This window comes from Pleuronectes platessa, chromosome 14, assembly GCF_947347685.1.
Source record: "Pleuronectes platessa chromosome 14, fPlePla1.1, whole genome shotgun sequence".
Lineage (NCBI taxonomy): Eukaryota > Metazoa > Chordata > Actinopteri > Pleuronectiformes > Pleuronectidae > Pleuronectes > Pleuronectes platessa.
This window is the reverse complement of record NC_070639.1, coordinates 6,468,054-6,482,874: the sequence shown is the minus strand read 5'-3', so window position 1 is coordinate 6,482,874 and position 14,821 is coordinate 6,468,054. Positions and strand designations below refer to the sequence as shown.

At 38.1% G+C, this 14,821-nt stretch overlaps 1 protein-coding gene across 1 annotated transcript in view; it reads left to right on the top strand.

The window, feature by feature from the left end:
* The first annotated feature begins 12,831 nt into the window (after positions 1 to 12,831).
* The window catches only part of plekhm3 (pleckstrin homology domain containing, family M, member 3), a 30,494-nt gene continuing 28,504 nt past the window's right edge, over positions 12,832 to 14,821 (top strand). Inside the window, exon 1 of the mRNA XM_053439864.1 lies at positions 12,832 to 12,895. The gene's annotated coding sequence lies outside the window, so the exon portion shown is untranslated. The remainder of the gene's footprint in view (positions 12,896 to 14,821) is intronic.

The following is a 14,821-nucleotide window of genomic DNA, read 5'->3' as shown; positions in this document are numbered from 1 at the left end:
GAGTTCATATAGCAGATCTGAGCGGGGTTTGGAAACCTGTCAAGGACGAAGATGTTTGGCAAAATAACTTGAATTTACGAAAATCCCTTAAACAGTGAAAACAGCTAGTGCTAAGTATTTCTACAATTGAAGCAGCTGTTTTACTTCCTTGTATGTGTATGTTTATGCAGATTAACTCACCCAAGATCAGATCTCTCAGAGGAAGGAGACCCACTCAAGAAGTAAAGGCTAGTTAGAAGGCGACACAGACAGGAATGCCAGTCAACACGACATGAGTGTAGCATTTATTTTCAAGTGACCCCTTTTGAGGAACTTTTGAATATCCTCACACATTACTGTATTTGCCATAATATATTAATGTGTATTGTATATTACACATCATATCTGTACAGGAGAATAGTGCCTTAATTCAACAGATCCCCCTTCTCTCTCTAAGCAGTATAGGTTAGGTTAAAGATAAAGGGCCAACCAACAATGCAATGTAGCATCTATGTTGAGGGTCTTTCATATCTAATCTCAGATGTGCCAGACAGAGACACACCAACTTCAACTCTTTTGCGCATTTCACCAGTGGCAAGACTCAAGGACACAATGTGATTTAGTTATGCCTAATTTAGGCTTAACTATCCAATAGGATGCCAAAACCTGCACGTAAAATAGAGAGTGACAGCAATTCCAGCCATTCATGGATCTGCTGTTAGAATGGGTGACGCAAGTTGAGGAAGATATATGGGGCAGCTGTGGAAGACATTGTCAGACTTGGGGATGACAATTGCTCATGTTAGTCTGATAGCATTTGTATATTGTTGCTCCTTCTGGTCTCCTTGATGCATCAAGTCTACATTAAAACCTTCTGCATAAGACATCAGCTGCTGCCTGAGTTCTCCTTTCACCAGCTTCCACAAAACTTCCATAACAACACCCATGGCTGAATTAACACAACCAATACAGTGAAGAAGAACAGCAAGAAAACAAAATCTGATCAGGCTTTCAATGCAAGTATTTGATTTTTACTATGGCCACAGTTCAATTGGAAATATTGAGTTTTTGGATACGGAACTGCCCCTCTTAGCGTTTTTGGTTTTAAATATGAACTTGAAAACTGTGAAATATATTGGCCTTGTCCTGACACATGCTGACAGTGAAGTGTAATGAGTCTCTTACTCGTTAGGTTTCTGAGAGGTACTCGGCTCTGGCTTATTTTGGTAATTTCCAAAGTCATTCTGTTGGAGGAAATAGAAAGTCTCATGGTTCAGTATTACAGTTACACACTTATTTTATGATGTACATGTACAGACCACTGAATGTGTGGTTTATGTGTAGCTGTAGAACTCTGTATGAGACTTACCTTCATAATGCTGTAAGGTCTGCACTCCTTTTCCCCCATATTTCTCTCATTTGTATTTCCAGCTAAGAATTTAGCAGTTGCTGGAACATTCATGGAGTCATTTCTCCTGACAGACACAAACAAACCTGGTGATTATTTTTGATGAAAGAATTGTATGTTTTTTCTTATTGATTTAAAAATTAAAGGAAAGTCTCAGTAAGGGGAAATGTACATGTGTTGTCTTTGTTATGCTAACCTTTTATAAACTATTTCACTGAGATATAAACCTGTGTTAATGTAAGACACAGCGTGACATTCGTTTTTTTTGGTAGTGGTGGTAGGGAGAGGTTTTCACTTACCTCTCGTTTGAGAAAGAGCTTTTTCCTATGTTGACTTCTTTCAGAAATGTAACAGTTTTTGTTTCCTGTAGAGTAAAAACAAATTTCATGCATTTTAATTGTCCAACATTATAAATAAATACATATCTTATTAACTTCTTGAATCTATTCAATGTGAAACCTTACCACCGGTTTCCTAAAGAGTTGTTCTAGTGAAGCTATTTTCTGGATTGGCTGTTCAATGGTAGTCTTCGTGCTTGAGGAACTGTCTATTGGGATCCGGTCTCTCCGTCTCTTCTTACATCGCTTTTTATTTTTTCCGGCTGCTGTTGCTACAGCTGCTGGAATATCTATGGAGTCACCTCTGGTGACAGACACAAACACACCTGCTTATTTTTTTTTATTCTACTGTGAACAAAGTTATGGCTGTAGATAAAATCTCTTTTTAAAAGAATTGTAAAAGTTGTAAAAATGTATACATTTTATAACACACTGAGCGCAAAGCCTGACTATGTCGAATTGGAAACCGAAAACCCCACCAGCCCATACAACCCTGCTGAAAAATGTGATGAGGCACTTACTCCATCACATCACAAGAATAAAATGTACCTCAAATTAAAATGTAAATTGACTTAAAAACTAGAAAAATATATATTTAAAAACAATTGAATAAAGTTTTTTTGTATTGATCTTAAATAATCTCACTCAGTTGTATACATGTGTTGACTTTGTTACTCTAACCTTTTATAAACTATTTTACTGACGTTAACCCATAAATGTTAATGTAAGAAACAGCATGCACAGAAATATCTGAAATTCTTTTTTTAGGGTAGTGATGGCAGGGAGAGGCTTTCACTTACCTCTCCTTTGAGATGGAGCCTGGTTCTCTGTTATCTATTTCCGTAACAGTTTTTGTTTCCTGTAGAGTAAAAACAAATTCCATAAATTTTCATTGTCCAACATTATAAAAGAATACATATCTTAATAACTTCTCGAATCTATTTAATGTGAAACCTTACCACCGGTTTCTTAAAGAGATTTTCATCTGAATGTGTCTTCCTGATTGGGTCTTCAGTGGTAGTCTTCGTGCTTGAGGGACTGTCTTTTGGGATCCTGGCTTCCCGTCTCTTCTTGTATCGCTTTCTATTTTTTCCAGCTGCACTTGTTGCAGTTGCTGGAATATGTATGGAGTCACCTCTGCTGACAGACACAAACACAACTACTGATTAGTCTTATTCTACTGTGAACAAAGTTGTGGCTGTTGATAAAATCTCTTTTAAAAGGATAAATCAACAAATTTATACAATTTGTGACACACTGAGCGCAAAGCCTGACTATGTCGAATTGTAAACAGTAAACCCCACCAGGCCATACAACCCTGCTGAAAAATGTGATGAAGAACTTACTCCATTGTGCTAACCATTTATAAAACATTTTACTGACGTAAACCCGTAAATGTTAATGTAAGACACAGCGTGCACAAAAATGTCTGACATTCTTTTTTTCAGGTTAGTGATGGCAGGGAGAGGCTTTCACGTACCTCTCCTTTGAGATGGAGCCTGGTTCTCTGTTGTCTGTTTCCGAAACAGTTTTTGTTTCCTGTAGAGTAAAAACAAATTCCATAAATTTTCATTGTCCAACATTATAAAAGAATACATATCTTATTAACTTCTCGAATCTATTCAATGTGAAACCTTACCACCGGTTTCACAAAGATTTGTTCTTGTGAAGCTATCTTCCGGATTGGCTCTTCAGCGGCAGTCTTGGCAACTGAGGGACTGTCTTTTAGGATGTGGTCCTCCTGTGTCTTCTCAAATAGTTTTTCGTTTTCTTCAGCTGCTGTCGTTGCAGTTGCTGGAATATGTGTCGAGTCATCACTGTTGACAGAAACAAACAGACCTGCTTATTTTTTTATTCTACTGTGAACACAGTTGTGGCTGTTGATAAAATCTCTTTTTAAAAGGATAAATCAACAATTTGATACAATTTGTGACACACTGAGCGCAAAGCCTGACTATGTCGAATTGGAAACAGTAAACCCCACCAGCCCATACAACCCTGCTGAAAAATGTGATGAAGAACTTACTCCATCGTGCTAACCATTTATAAAACATTTTACTGACGTAAACCCGTAAATGTTAATGTAAGACACAGCGTGCACAGAAATATCTGACATTCTTTTTTCAGGGTAGTGATGGCAGGGAGAGGCTTTCACTTACCTCTCCTTTGAGATGGAGCTTGGTTCTCTGTTGTCCGTTTCCGAAACAGTTTTTGTTTCCTGTAGAGTAAAAAGAAAAGTCATACATTTTGTTTGTCCACGATTATAAAAGAATACATATCTTATTAACTTCTAAAATCTATTCAACGTGAAACCTTACCACCGGTTTCTCAAAGGGATATTCATCTGAAGGTATCCTCCTGATTGGCTCTTCAGCGGCAGTCTTGACAACTGAGGGACTGTCTTTTGGGATGTGGTCCTCCTGTGTCTTCTCAAATAGTTTTTCGTTTTCTTCAGTTGCTGTTGTTGCAGTTGCTGGAATATGTGTCGAGTCATCACTGCTGACAGAAACAAACACACCTGCTTATTTTTTTTATTCTACTGTGAACAAAGTTGTGGCTGTTGATAAAATCTCTTTTTAAAAGGATAAATCAACAATTTTATACAATTTGTGACACACTGAGCGCAAAGCCTGACTATGTCGAATTGGAAACAGTAAACCCCACCAGGCCATATAACCCTGCTGAAAAATGTGATGAAGAACTTATTCCATTGTGCTAACCATTTATAAAACATTTTACTGACGTAAACCCGTAAATGTAAATGTAAGACACAGCGTGCACAGAAATATCTGACATTCTTTTTTTCAGGTTAGTGATGGCAGGGAGAGGCTTTCACTTACCTCTCCTTTGAGATGGAGCCTGGTTCTCTGTTGTCTGTTTCCGAAACAGTTTTTGTTTCCTGTAGAGTAAAAACAAATTCTATTAATTTTCATTGTCCAACATTATAAAAGAATACATATCTTATTAACTTCTCGAATCTATTCAATGTGAAACCTTACCACCGGTTTCACAAAGATTTGTTCTTGTGAAGCTATCTTCCGGATTGGCTCTTCAGCGGCAGTCTTGGCAACTGAGGGACTGTCTTTTAGGATGTGGTCCTCCTGTGTCTTCTCAAATAGTTTTTCGTTTTCTTCAGCTGCTGTCGTTGCAGTTGCTGGAATGTATGTCGAGTCATCACTGCTGACAGAAACAAACAGACCTGCTTATTTTTTTTATTCTACTGTGAACAAAGTTGTGGCTGTTGATAAAATCTCTTTTTAAAAGGATAAATCAACAATTTGATACAATTTGTGACACACTGAGCGCAAAGCCTGACTATGTCAAATTGGAAACAGTAAACCCCACCAGCCCATACAACCCTGCTGAAAAATGTGATGAAGAACTTGCTCCATTGTGCTAACCATTTATAAAACATTTTACTGACGTAAACCCTTAAATGTTAATGTAAGACACAGCGTGCACAGAAATATCTGACAGTCTTTTTTCAGGGTAGTGATGGCAGGGAGAGGCTTTCACTTACCTCTCCTTTGAGATTGAGCTTGGTTCTCTGTTGTCTATTTCGGAAACAGTTTTAGTTTCCTGTAGAGTAAAAAGAAAAGTCATACATTTTGTTTGTCCACGATTATAAAAGAATACATATCTTATTAACTTCTAAAATCTATTCAACGTGAAACCTTACCACCGGTTTCTTAAAGGGATGTTCTTCTGAAGGTATCCTCCTGATTGGCTCTTCAGCAGCAGTCTTGACAACTGAGGGACTGTCTTTTAGGATGTGGTCCTCCTGTGTCTTCTCAAATAGTTTTTCATTTTCTTCAGCTGCTGTTGTTGCCGTTGCTGGAATATGTGTCGAGTCATCACTGCTGACAAAAACAAACACACCTGCTTATTTTTTTTATTCTACTGTGAAAAAAGTTGTGGCTGTAGATAAAATCTCTTTTTAAAAGGACGAATCAACAATTTTATACAATTTGTGACACACTGAGCGCAAAGGCTGACTATGTCGAATTGGAAACAGTAAACCCCACCAGGCCATACAACCCTGCTGAAAAATGTGATGAAGAACTTGTTCCATTGTGCTAACCATTTACAAAACATTTTACTGACGTAAACCCGTAAATGTTAATGTAAATGTAAGACACAGCGTGCACAGAAATATCTGACATTCTTTTTTTATGGGTAGTGATGGCAGGGAGAGGCTTTCACTTACCTCTCCTTTGAGATGGAGCTGTTTCCTCTTTTATCTGTTTTTGAAACAGATTTTGTTTCCTGTAGAGTAAAGAGAAAAGTCATACGTTTTGATTATCCACGATTATAAAAGAATACATATCTTATTAACTTCTAAAATCTATTCAACGTGAAACCTTACCACCGGTTTCCCAAAGAGTCGTTCTCGTACAGGTATCTTCCTGACAGTGGGAGCCTTGCCGGCTGAGGGACTGTCTTTTTTTATGCTGCCTTTCCGTCTCTTTTTTTCTGCTTTTTCTTCTCTTTCAGCTGAGCTTGATCTAGACAGACACAAACACACCTACTGATTAGTCTTATTCTACTTTGAACAAAGGTCAAATCTACTCAAACCAGACCCAATGTTTAGTGTTTGGAGGGAAAGCAGTCCCAATTGGGTCTCAAAGCTTGAGCTTCCGCAATCTCCAACCTTTTAACAATGTTTTTGCTGATGAACCATCAGCAATACAACCATAGCACAGATATAAAGAGCCCTACATAAATATTTTTTCATTGACACTCGCTCTCTCCCCATTCTGACCCTGTTAGACATCTCATCACGTTTATTATTTTTCCACATTGGTACCTGCATTGTTTTTCAACACAGAAATCAATTTCACTGGACTCACTGAAAAAATTGTCTCTCTCCTCATCAAATCTCAAAACTCCAACTCTTCATCAGCTCTCACCTCTAGTCCTCCCTCCTCACCTCTACTATCTCTCACTCTCCCGTGCATACCTCCATATTTTTATAATCTGGTGGTCTGTATCTTTGTTCTGTTTCTGCATATGTTTTATAGCCCTTATTCTCACGTAGTATTGACCAGCTAGATATGCTGCTTTGTGAATGCTTTGAGAAGGCTTTCTTCTGATAATTCCTGTCCTCTCAAATGTATAAATGAAACCATCAAAGTATGTGAGATATGTTGCACTATGCTCACCTATAACAGAAGCATTGCCCGAAAAAATTTCCCAAGGCTCGAAGTAATTTTTTCATAGTTAAAAGTTGATAGTAGTAGAAGTGCTGAACTTCTTCTTCTTCTTCTATGAAGTTTGATGGTGTGCTGAAGTGGAAATGTATTATTTTTCCTCTTCGTTGCAACCTATGTTAAGATGCATTCCCACCACCTACTACTACATTTCATTATAGGTCAAAAGTTAAAATCCAAAGGCAACATGCATGGATGTTGCCTTTGATTTTTAGCTGCCCCTAAACATTACAGTGAGTGCACTATAATGTACACACTCATTATAGTGATTGCTGCATTTAAATAAAGGTTTAAATGCAGCACTCACTATAAGCACTATATGCATTTAAAACTTATTTAAACCTTACCTTTAAATAAGGTTTAAATGCAGCTAGTAGATGCAATAGGTGGCGGTAATGCACTCGGATGTTAGTTGCCACCTGCCAATAAACCAAAGACAGAAGAAGAATGAGCCCGCCCAATATCACCCTGAACTTGAGAGAATACATCATTAATCCTAATGGCAAAAAATATTGGACTAATGACACTGCCCTGAGGAGTACCATTTTCCACCATATAACTTCCTGATAAAGCTGTCCCAACTCTTACTTGAATAAACCTATCAAATAAAGTCTCCAAGTCTCAGTAAACCGTAAACACTTAGCATTCCGTTGTAGTAAAAGAACCATCACTATTCCACCAATGAGCCCACAATGTTCACGGTCGATCTTATTAACTCTCTGGACTCACAGGCGGCGGTTGCGCCGCAGATCAGCTGTGTGTCGGTTGTGTGTTGTTCACATGCCCAGTGTGTCCGCTACTGGCGGCGGAGCTACAGGTTTTTCTAATGCATTTCCTTCAATCCAAGTCAGATTATGTGCTAAACTATATGTCAGGACTCTACGGTATGAAGACGCACATCTTCCAGTCTGTCGGTAACAATCAAACCCCCTTGGAATAAAATAATTTATTCAGTAAGTGAAACGCTGGAGTGCGTTTACTTTGAAACGGTTTCGTGAAGTGTTGTAAATGGGGATATGGGTGTGATACCACAACCATATCCCCTTGACTCCCACTGTCCAGTCACTGGAACCAAATGTACAAGATGGTGGTGATTGAATCCGGGATATTTAGGGCCCAAGCACTGAAAATGGGAGGCCCTATTGAAATTTTGTTGATTATTATTATTATTATTCAGGCAAATGTATTGGCTTTTTGAGGGCTTTAACATGCTCAAATTCTTACCAAAATTTGCATAAAGTTAGAAAGTAGTGCAAATGTACGTATTCTGGAGGAATTTTCAATGGGTCCAATTCTGTGGCAGGTTCAGATTAGTTTTATACCCTGTGCAGTAGAGTTAATGTTTGACACCATTGCACCAAGGCACGTCTGAAAAACAATGGGTTGTTATCTCTCAATTAATGTAAAATAGTCTTGTCTCAACACAGGTCTTGATGTCATGTAGAAAAAGACATGGCAAGTTGAAACAATTTAAAATGAAGATAAATAGTAACTCAATCTGGGTGCATACAGAAAACATTACGATAAAGAAATAAAAGTATTTTACTGTTTTTAAATAACGCTACATTTCTTCCTGTGGTGTTGCTTGATTTGAGTTTGTTTTGTTGTTATTTCCAAGGTCAGTTGTGTAACTGACGTTCATTGAGCTCCTTAAAAGTCGGGTGCTGAGGATTTCTTAACTCATCCTGGCCTATCTTTCATCATCAGATACTGTTTCATATTTATGCCCCTAGATGGAGCTAGTGATCAGTGCAATCGGTAGAGCCTTAAATTTGTTTGTTTCTGCTTGTTTGTACATTAAATGTTTTATTTATATGTATTTATATACATGTATTGATCCGTATTTATATTTTTTTGTGATTCATATGCATCAGTATTTGCGTTTAATTTTGCACTTGCATCTGTGTGTGTGTGTGTGTTTGTGTGTGTGTGTGTGTGTGTGTGTGTGTGTGTGTGTGTGTGTGTGTATGTGTGTGTGTGTGTGTGTGTCTGTGTGTCTGTGTCTTTGTGTGTACAAGTGTACAGGTGTACAGGTGTACTTTGTGGCTCTTGTGGACCCTCAACTTGAATAGTGGTCCACCAGTAGTCCCGGAGCAGGAGCACAGAGGAGCTGATGGCGTCTTGAGGCTGGAGCTGGTTTCTATTGTCCCCAGTAATTGGATTTGGAATGGGAGGAGAGATGACTGCCAGTGAGAGGTTGGGCTTATTAGGTGTGAATAAGGCTTGGGGTGCCACGACCTACTGCTCACACACGTTTCCACACTGATGCAAATAAATCTGAAATTGCTGTATTTATGTCAAACATTGTTCTGCCCACATGTGATTTCAGACCATTATTTTCAAAGCTCATCTCATCATTTTAACTTTAGAATGAATGAAGCAAAACATCTAAATCTCTTCTTCACCATCCATAACAAGATAGCATAATAAGGCAAATCTAATTGGCTCTGTACGCGGACCTCCTTTTGTTATTCTGTTCAAATTAAAGTAAATTATAGTTTGAAAGTGAGTTTTAATATCTTTAAGATTGATGTGAGGAGGCACTTAACTGAAATTCAAATATGTGATCAAATAACCTGCCATTTTTATTGTATTTTCACTCAATTGCTTCTGCATCTCTGCAAATGAAATCCATGGAAATGTAGTGGGATGGATTATTTACTGAATTTGTCCCTTTTAGAGTGACTTCATTCTTCATAGTTACACCTTATTCATTACATGGAGCGGTCACAGTCATTGGCACCCAAAGACGGTCTGTAACACTGGGTGGCGTTATGAGCCATGTTTTACACAGATTTGTAGATTTGGAATAAATAAATAATAAATGATTAAACTCTTATTCAACCTCCCTGGTCATATAAAGGTTTGTAATGCAACAAGTTGGATTTGAGAGCAGATTATTTGCATACTTAAAAATTAGCCTGTGTGTATGCTGAGTGTTTGTGTCATGTCCAAGTTAATCTCAGCGAGCGAAGAACATTATCTGAACACACACACACACACACACACACACACACACACACACACACACACACACACACACACACACACACACACACACACACACACAAACACACACAAACACCTACACACACACACACACACAGCGTTTCCATGGGGACCAAGCATCCACTCTGTTCTTCAATAGGGGGAGAATGAGTCGAGGTAGACTGCTATTGTGTTGTGTGTGTTTGGGGGGTCGGGGTGGCAGTTCGAGAGGGGTTAGGGGAGCAGTATTAAACAACGCACTAGACAGATGAAGGTGCTTCACGTCCTTAAATCTCATCATATTTTAATCATCACTTAGATGGCACGACCAAAATAAGACAGGAAATAGGCAAGACTGACAGGACAGAGGGAGACAGCGCACGACAGCGTATGATTCAATGGAGCTGTGAGATTCCTTCCAGATGGATAATAATGGAAAAGGATTTCTAAAGATCAGATGCCGCAGATACAGTGACTTAGAAATAATCATCAATACCTGGAGGGCCAAGAAATGCTCAAATGTGATACACTATTCCCCCAACCAACAAAAAAAACATGTTTCAGTGCTTTGTGAAAATAATTTCCCCCAGAAAAAAAGAAAGAAGAAAAAGGAGAGAAACATCAGAAGATCAGTGGAATCTTCTGGTTTATATTTGAGACATGTAGGACTATTATCCCACAACAATGCTGCTGAGGGGAACACAGTGGAGCCCATTAGGGCGACCTGGCCCTCCTAACCTTCACTGTGGAAAACTTTTCAAACACTTTCAGACAAAGAGCAATCAAAGGATCATGAGGAGGAAGAGGGGGGTCCGACTGCGGTTTTCACAAATGGACATTTGCAACTTGATAATGATATTTCTTGGATTGAAGTTACTGATAAATAATTAGGGGCTGTTAATTTTACTAATTTAAGTTTGACTCATTCTGACAAAACATCCAGAAAATTACATGTTTTTCAATTTCACCATGAAACAGGGTTGATTATATATCAGGCCCAGTTTCTCGACATCTCCTTGTTGCGGGGCCTCTAATTCACACATAGCGTTGATCTATAATCCATCATTACTATTTTATTGCCTATTTTGAATGCCTTTTACAACTTGTTGCTGTAACAAGCGAATTTCCCCGGCATGATATCAATAAAGTTTATTGTAACGTATCTTAATTGGTTAATTTTAATGTTTATCAGGTTTTCACACTAAATATATAAATGCCTATTCAATACAACTTGTTTGTATCGACCTCTTTAAAATAATAATGTAAAAGATTAGATCACTCATTTTGGAGCACACTGACTTTTCTCATACTGGCTAAATTTGTGTTAGCTTGTGAAACAGACAGAATTAAATGATAAATAATAATAAATAAATAACAGAATGAATATGACCTGTACTGATCCAATGAGTAATTAAAACAGGCAAAAAAGATGAAATTATCACAGTCCGCTTACGTTGCAATTTTTTTTGCGTTTTTTTATTTTGTTTACAATTCAACAATTACCCTTGATTAATTTTTAACCTATTTTACCCAAGCCTGTGGATTCACTGAAGCTCTGGGGGCTTTTCTTTTTACTAATTTGCGCAATGAGGAATCGACCACAAAACATAAAGAGACACCCAGACTGAATCTGTTGATAAATATTCCTTTCACACTATAAAGAATTAAGCAGAAAACTGGGTTCAGACAGCAACCAAACAATAACCATGCAGATATCCAGTGCAGCATTGACCTATACAGTACATACTCTATACTCTTGTTTGACCCCTGAAAGCCATAGTTGTGATCACACATTTAAATATTCAGATCTAATCAATAAACCTGCATATCTGTGATAACGGAGATCGCACAATAACGATTTACAGATCTGTTTTTGTTATTATTATTGGAATCATATATGGATTTAAACTGTTGTAAGCACAGGTTGAGGAGAATGTATGTGTCCCTCTCTTCTTCTCTCTGTGGAACTGACACTTGGGATGTTGGGGCAGCTTCAAACAGCCCATTAGTGAGAAACTATTCTCCACCTCTGCTGTGTCTTCTACTCTCTGGTCCACTCTCCTCTTGGTCAGATTCTTCTGAGTCACAACCTTTCTGTGCCAGACCAAATAAAGGCACCACCTCCTACTATTAAACGCACTGTTGACCATGTCCTTGACGGATATTTTATATCCAATAATAATACAAATAATGGAGAAACCCTTAAATCAACTTGATGCAGAAGATATTAGTGAGGGACAGATATGGATGTCGGGAAATGCTCAATAGATTTGGTGAAACTTGCTTGATCCCTTTGCAGCGTTTACATATAGAGATGCATCAAAGAATGTACATTTACTGTACTAGATAGTTTGGAAAGTATTCCGGTGCTTTTAAATAACTGCTTCTAATGTCTTATTAATGCAAACATGGCAATATGAATTAATTGTAATTATTTAAGTGTATTGATAAGTGTTTACTATTCATACAAGTGTATTTTTTTTATAAATGATCACTATTGATTTATCATATTTAAACATCAATATAATTGTATTAGATTATTAATATTATGTCATTATCTGAAAATAACATTATTCAACACTTAATTGACCTCTTTCTACTTAAAAAGTAATTGTCGATAATTATTTTATATTTTACCACGAGAATTAAAAATTAATTGCAGTTATTGCAACAGTAGGCTATATAAGGTTATTCAAATCACCTATTATAATATAATATAATATATATTATAAATTCTGCATAATGAGGACATTATCGTTTGACACTACTGGTAGTATGTTAATTTACCTCTCTTAGATTGTGAAAGCAGGACTTTTATTTGAGTATTTATACACGGTGCAAATATTGAATCGCTCCCCACCATCGCTGTAAATATATCGTTGGGCGGAACCTTTATGACGAAGCCTCAGTTTCCCCACGGAGGACTCTACCGCTGACGGACCATGAAATGACATAATGGTAAACACAGTGAGGTGAGTCTCGATTACATTTTTACAGCTTGTACTCGCACCAGATTCACAACTGAACAAAACCAAAAGAACACAAAGGATTTGCGGGTTTGACGTTGGAGAGTGAACAGCTTCATCTCGAGTTAGAAACACTTCGTCCACGGATGGAGGGAAGCTAGTGTTAGCAGCTAGCTGAGTATCCCCGGCTCACTTCAGAGGAGATGGGAATAGAAACAGGCCCCTCTTCTCTCAGCTGCCAAGACCCTCCACTTTGGCATAAATGTTTATACACGGTGTGTTTGTGTGTGGGGGAGTTAGTGTGTATCAGAGAGTTAGCATACAGTGCAGGTCAATGTGGCTAACACACACACACACACACACACACACACACATACACTGACCGTGGCTTCACCTCTGTGCTGAGATGACTGTGTGTTTATAGATACTGGAAGAAACGCACTGGTGCTGAGGCTTGTTTTCATTTGTTTTATCTTCTGCTAACATTATCAAACTGAAGGCGTATCATTGTTCAATGATTATTAAAGATGATGATCAGGACCAGTGATGCACTTTAAATCTCCATCTAAGCTCTCCACTTTTATCTATTTAAAAAACGTATCATCACATGTTGTGTGAACATTTTGTCATTCTCAGCCGCTGAAAAAAACTAAAATCTAAAGTGATTTGGTGCTTTAAAATTGACTTGGATTAAGACAAAACGGATTGTTTACATAGTGAAAGATATTTTGATACCATTTTCTCCCCTTTCTGATACTGATGCCCAGGGCCGGCCCTTGCAATATTGGAGCCCTAGGCAAGATTTCAGAATAGCGCCCCCCAACATACACACGCAAAACTGCAAGAGCCAGAACTCTAGGAGAACAATGGGGAAATCCAAAGTATGGGAGTATTTGATCATTTATATAATATATTTCTAGCATTTACAATCAATCAATCAAATTGTATTTGTATAGCCCATATTCACAAATCACAGTTTGTCTCATAGGGCTTTAACAAGGTGTGACATCCTCTGTCCTTAACCCTCAACAAGAGTAAGGAAAAACTACTAAAAACCCTTTTAACAGGGTAAAAAGAACGTAGAAACCTCAGAGAGAGAGAGACATATCTGAGGGATCCCTCTCCCAGGACGGACAGAGGTGCAATAGATGTCATCACTGATGGAAATCACTGGAATCTGTGCTTACTCAGCTGATGTTGGCTGTATTGGCGTAACAAAATGTGTGAGTCCACATGAGTCAATGAGTAACTAGCCTTAGGATGACGATCATCAGTCTGGTCAGCTTTTCTGGCAGCAGATGATGTCAGAATAAATGTCAGCATTGCAATATGTCATCTAAAGAGAAGTACGTTCAGCACGATCAGCCAAAGAATTATATAATACCAAATATATTTTGAATGAAAGAAAAAGGCAAATCTTAAACAGAAATACATTTTTCGACTGCCTCAGCAGCTTTGCTGCAGTGTTTCTAGTATATGATATCACAGAATTCCTTGGTGCTCTGCAGATTGGGATTGTTTGTAGGGATTATTCATATGAGTTACCAAATCTCCAATTAAAACCCCAAAAGATGATTAGAGTCATGATATCTGCAATAATATCCCAGTTGATTTGCATCCCCAACAAATGATCATGAATAAATTATAAATGTTCAATATATAGGCCAGCTGACCAGGAAGCTAATGGCAGTGATGTAATGGTCTTTAAATAATTGATATGTTGAGAAAAGTAAAAGGCGCTGCAGTTTGAGAGAGAGAGAGAGAGAGAGAGAGAGAGAGAGAGAGAGAGAGAGAGAGAGAGAGAGAGAGAGAGAGAGAGAGAGAGAGAGAGAGAGAGAGAGAGAGAGAGAGAGAGAGAGAGAGAGAGAGAGAGAGAGAGAGAGAGAGAGAGAGAGAGAGAGAGAGAGAGAGAGAGAGAGAGAGAGAGAGAGA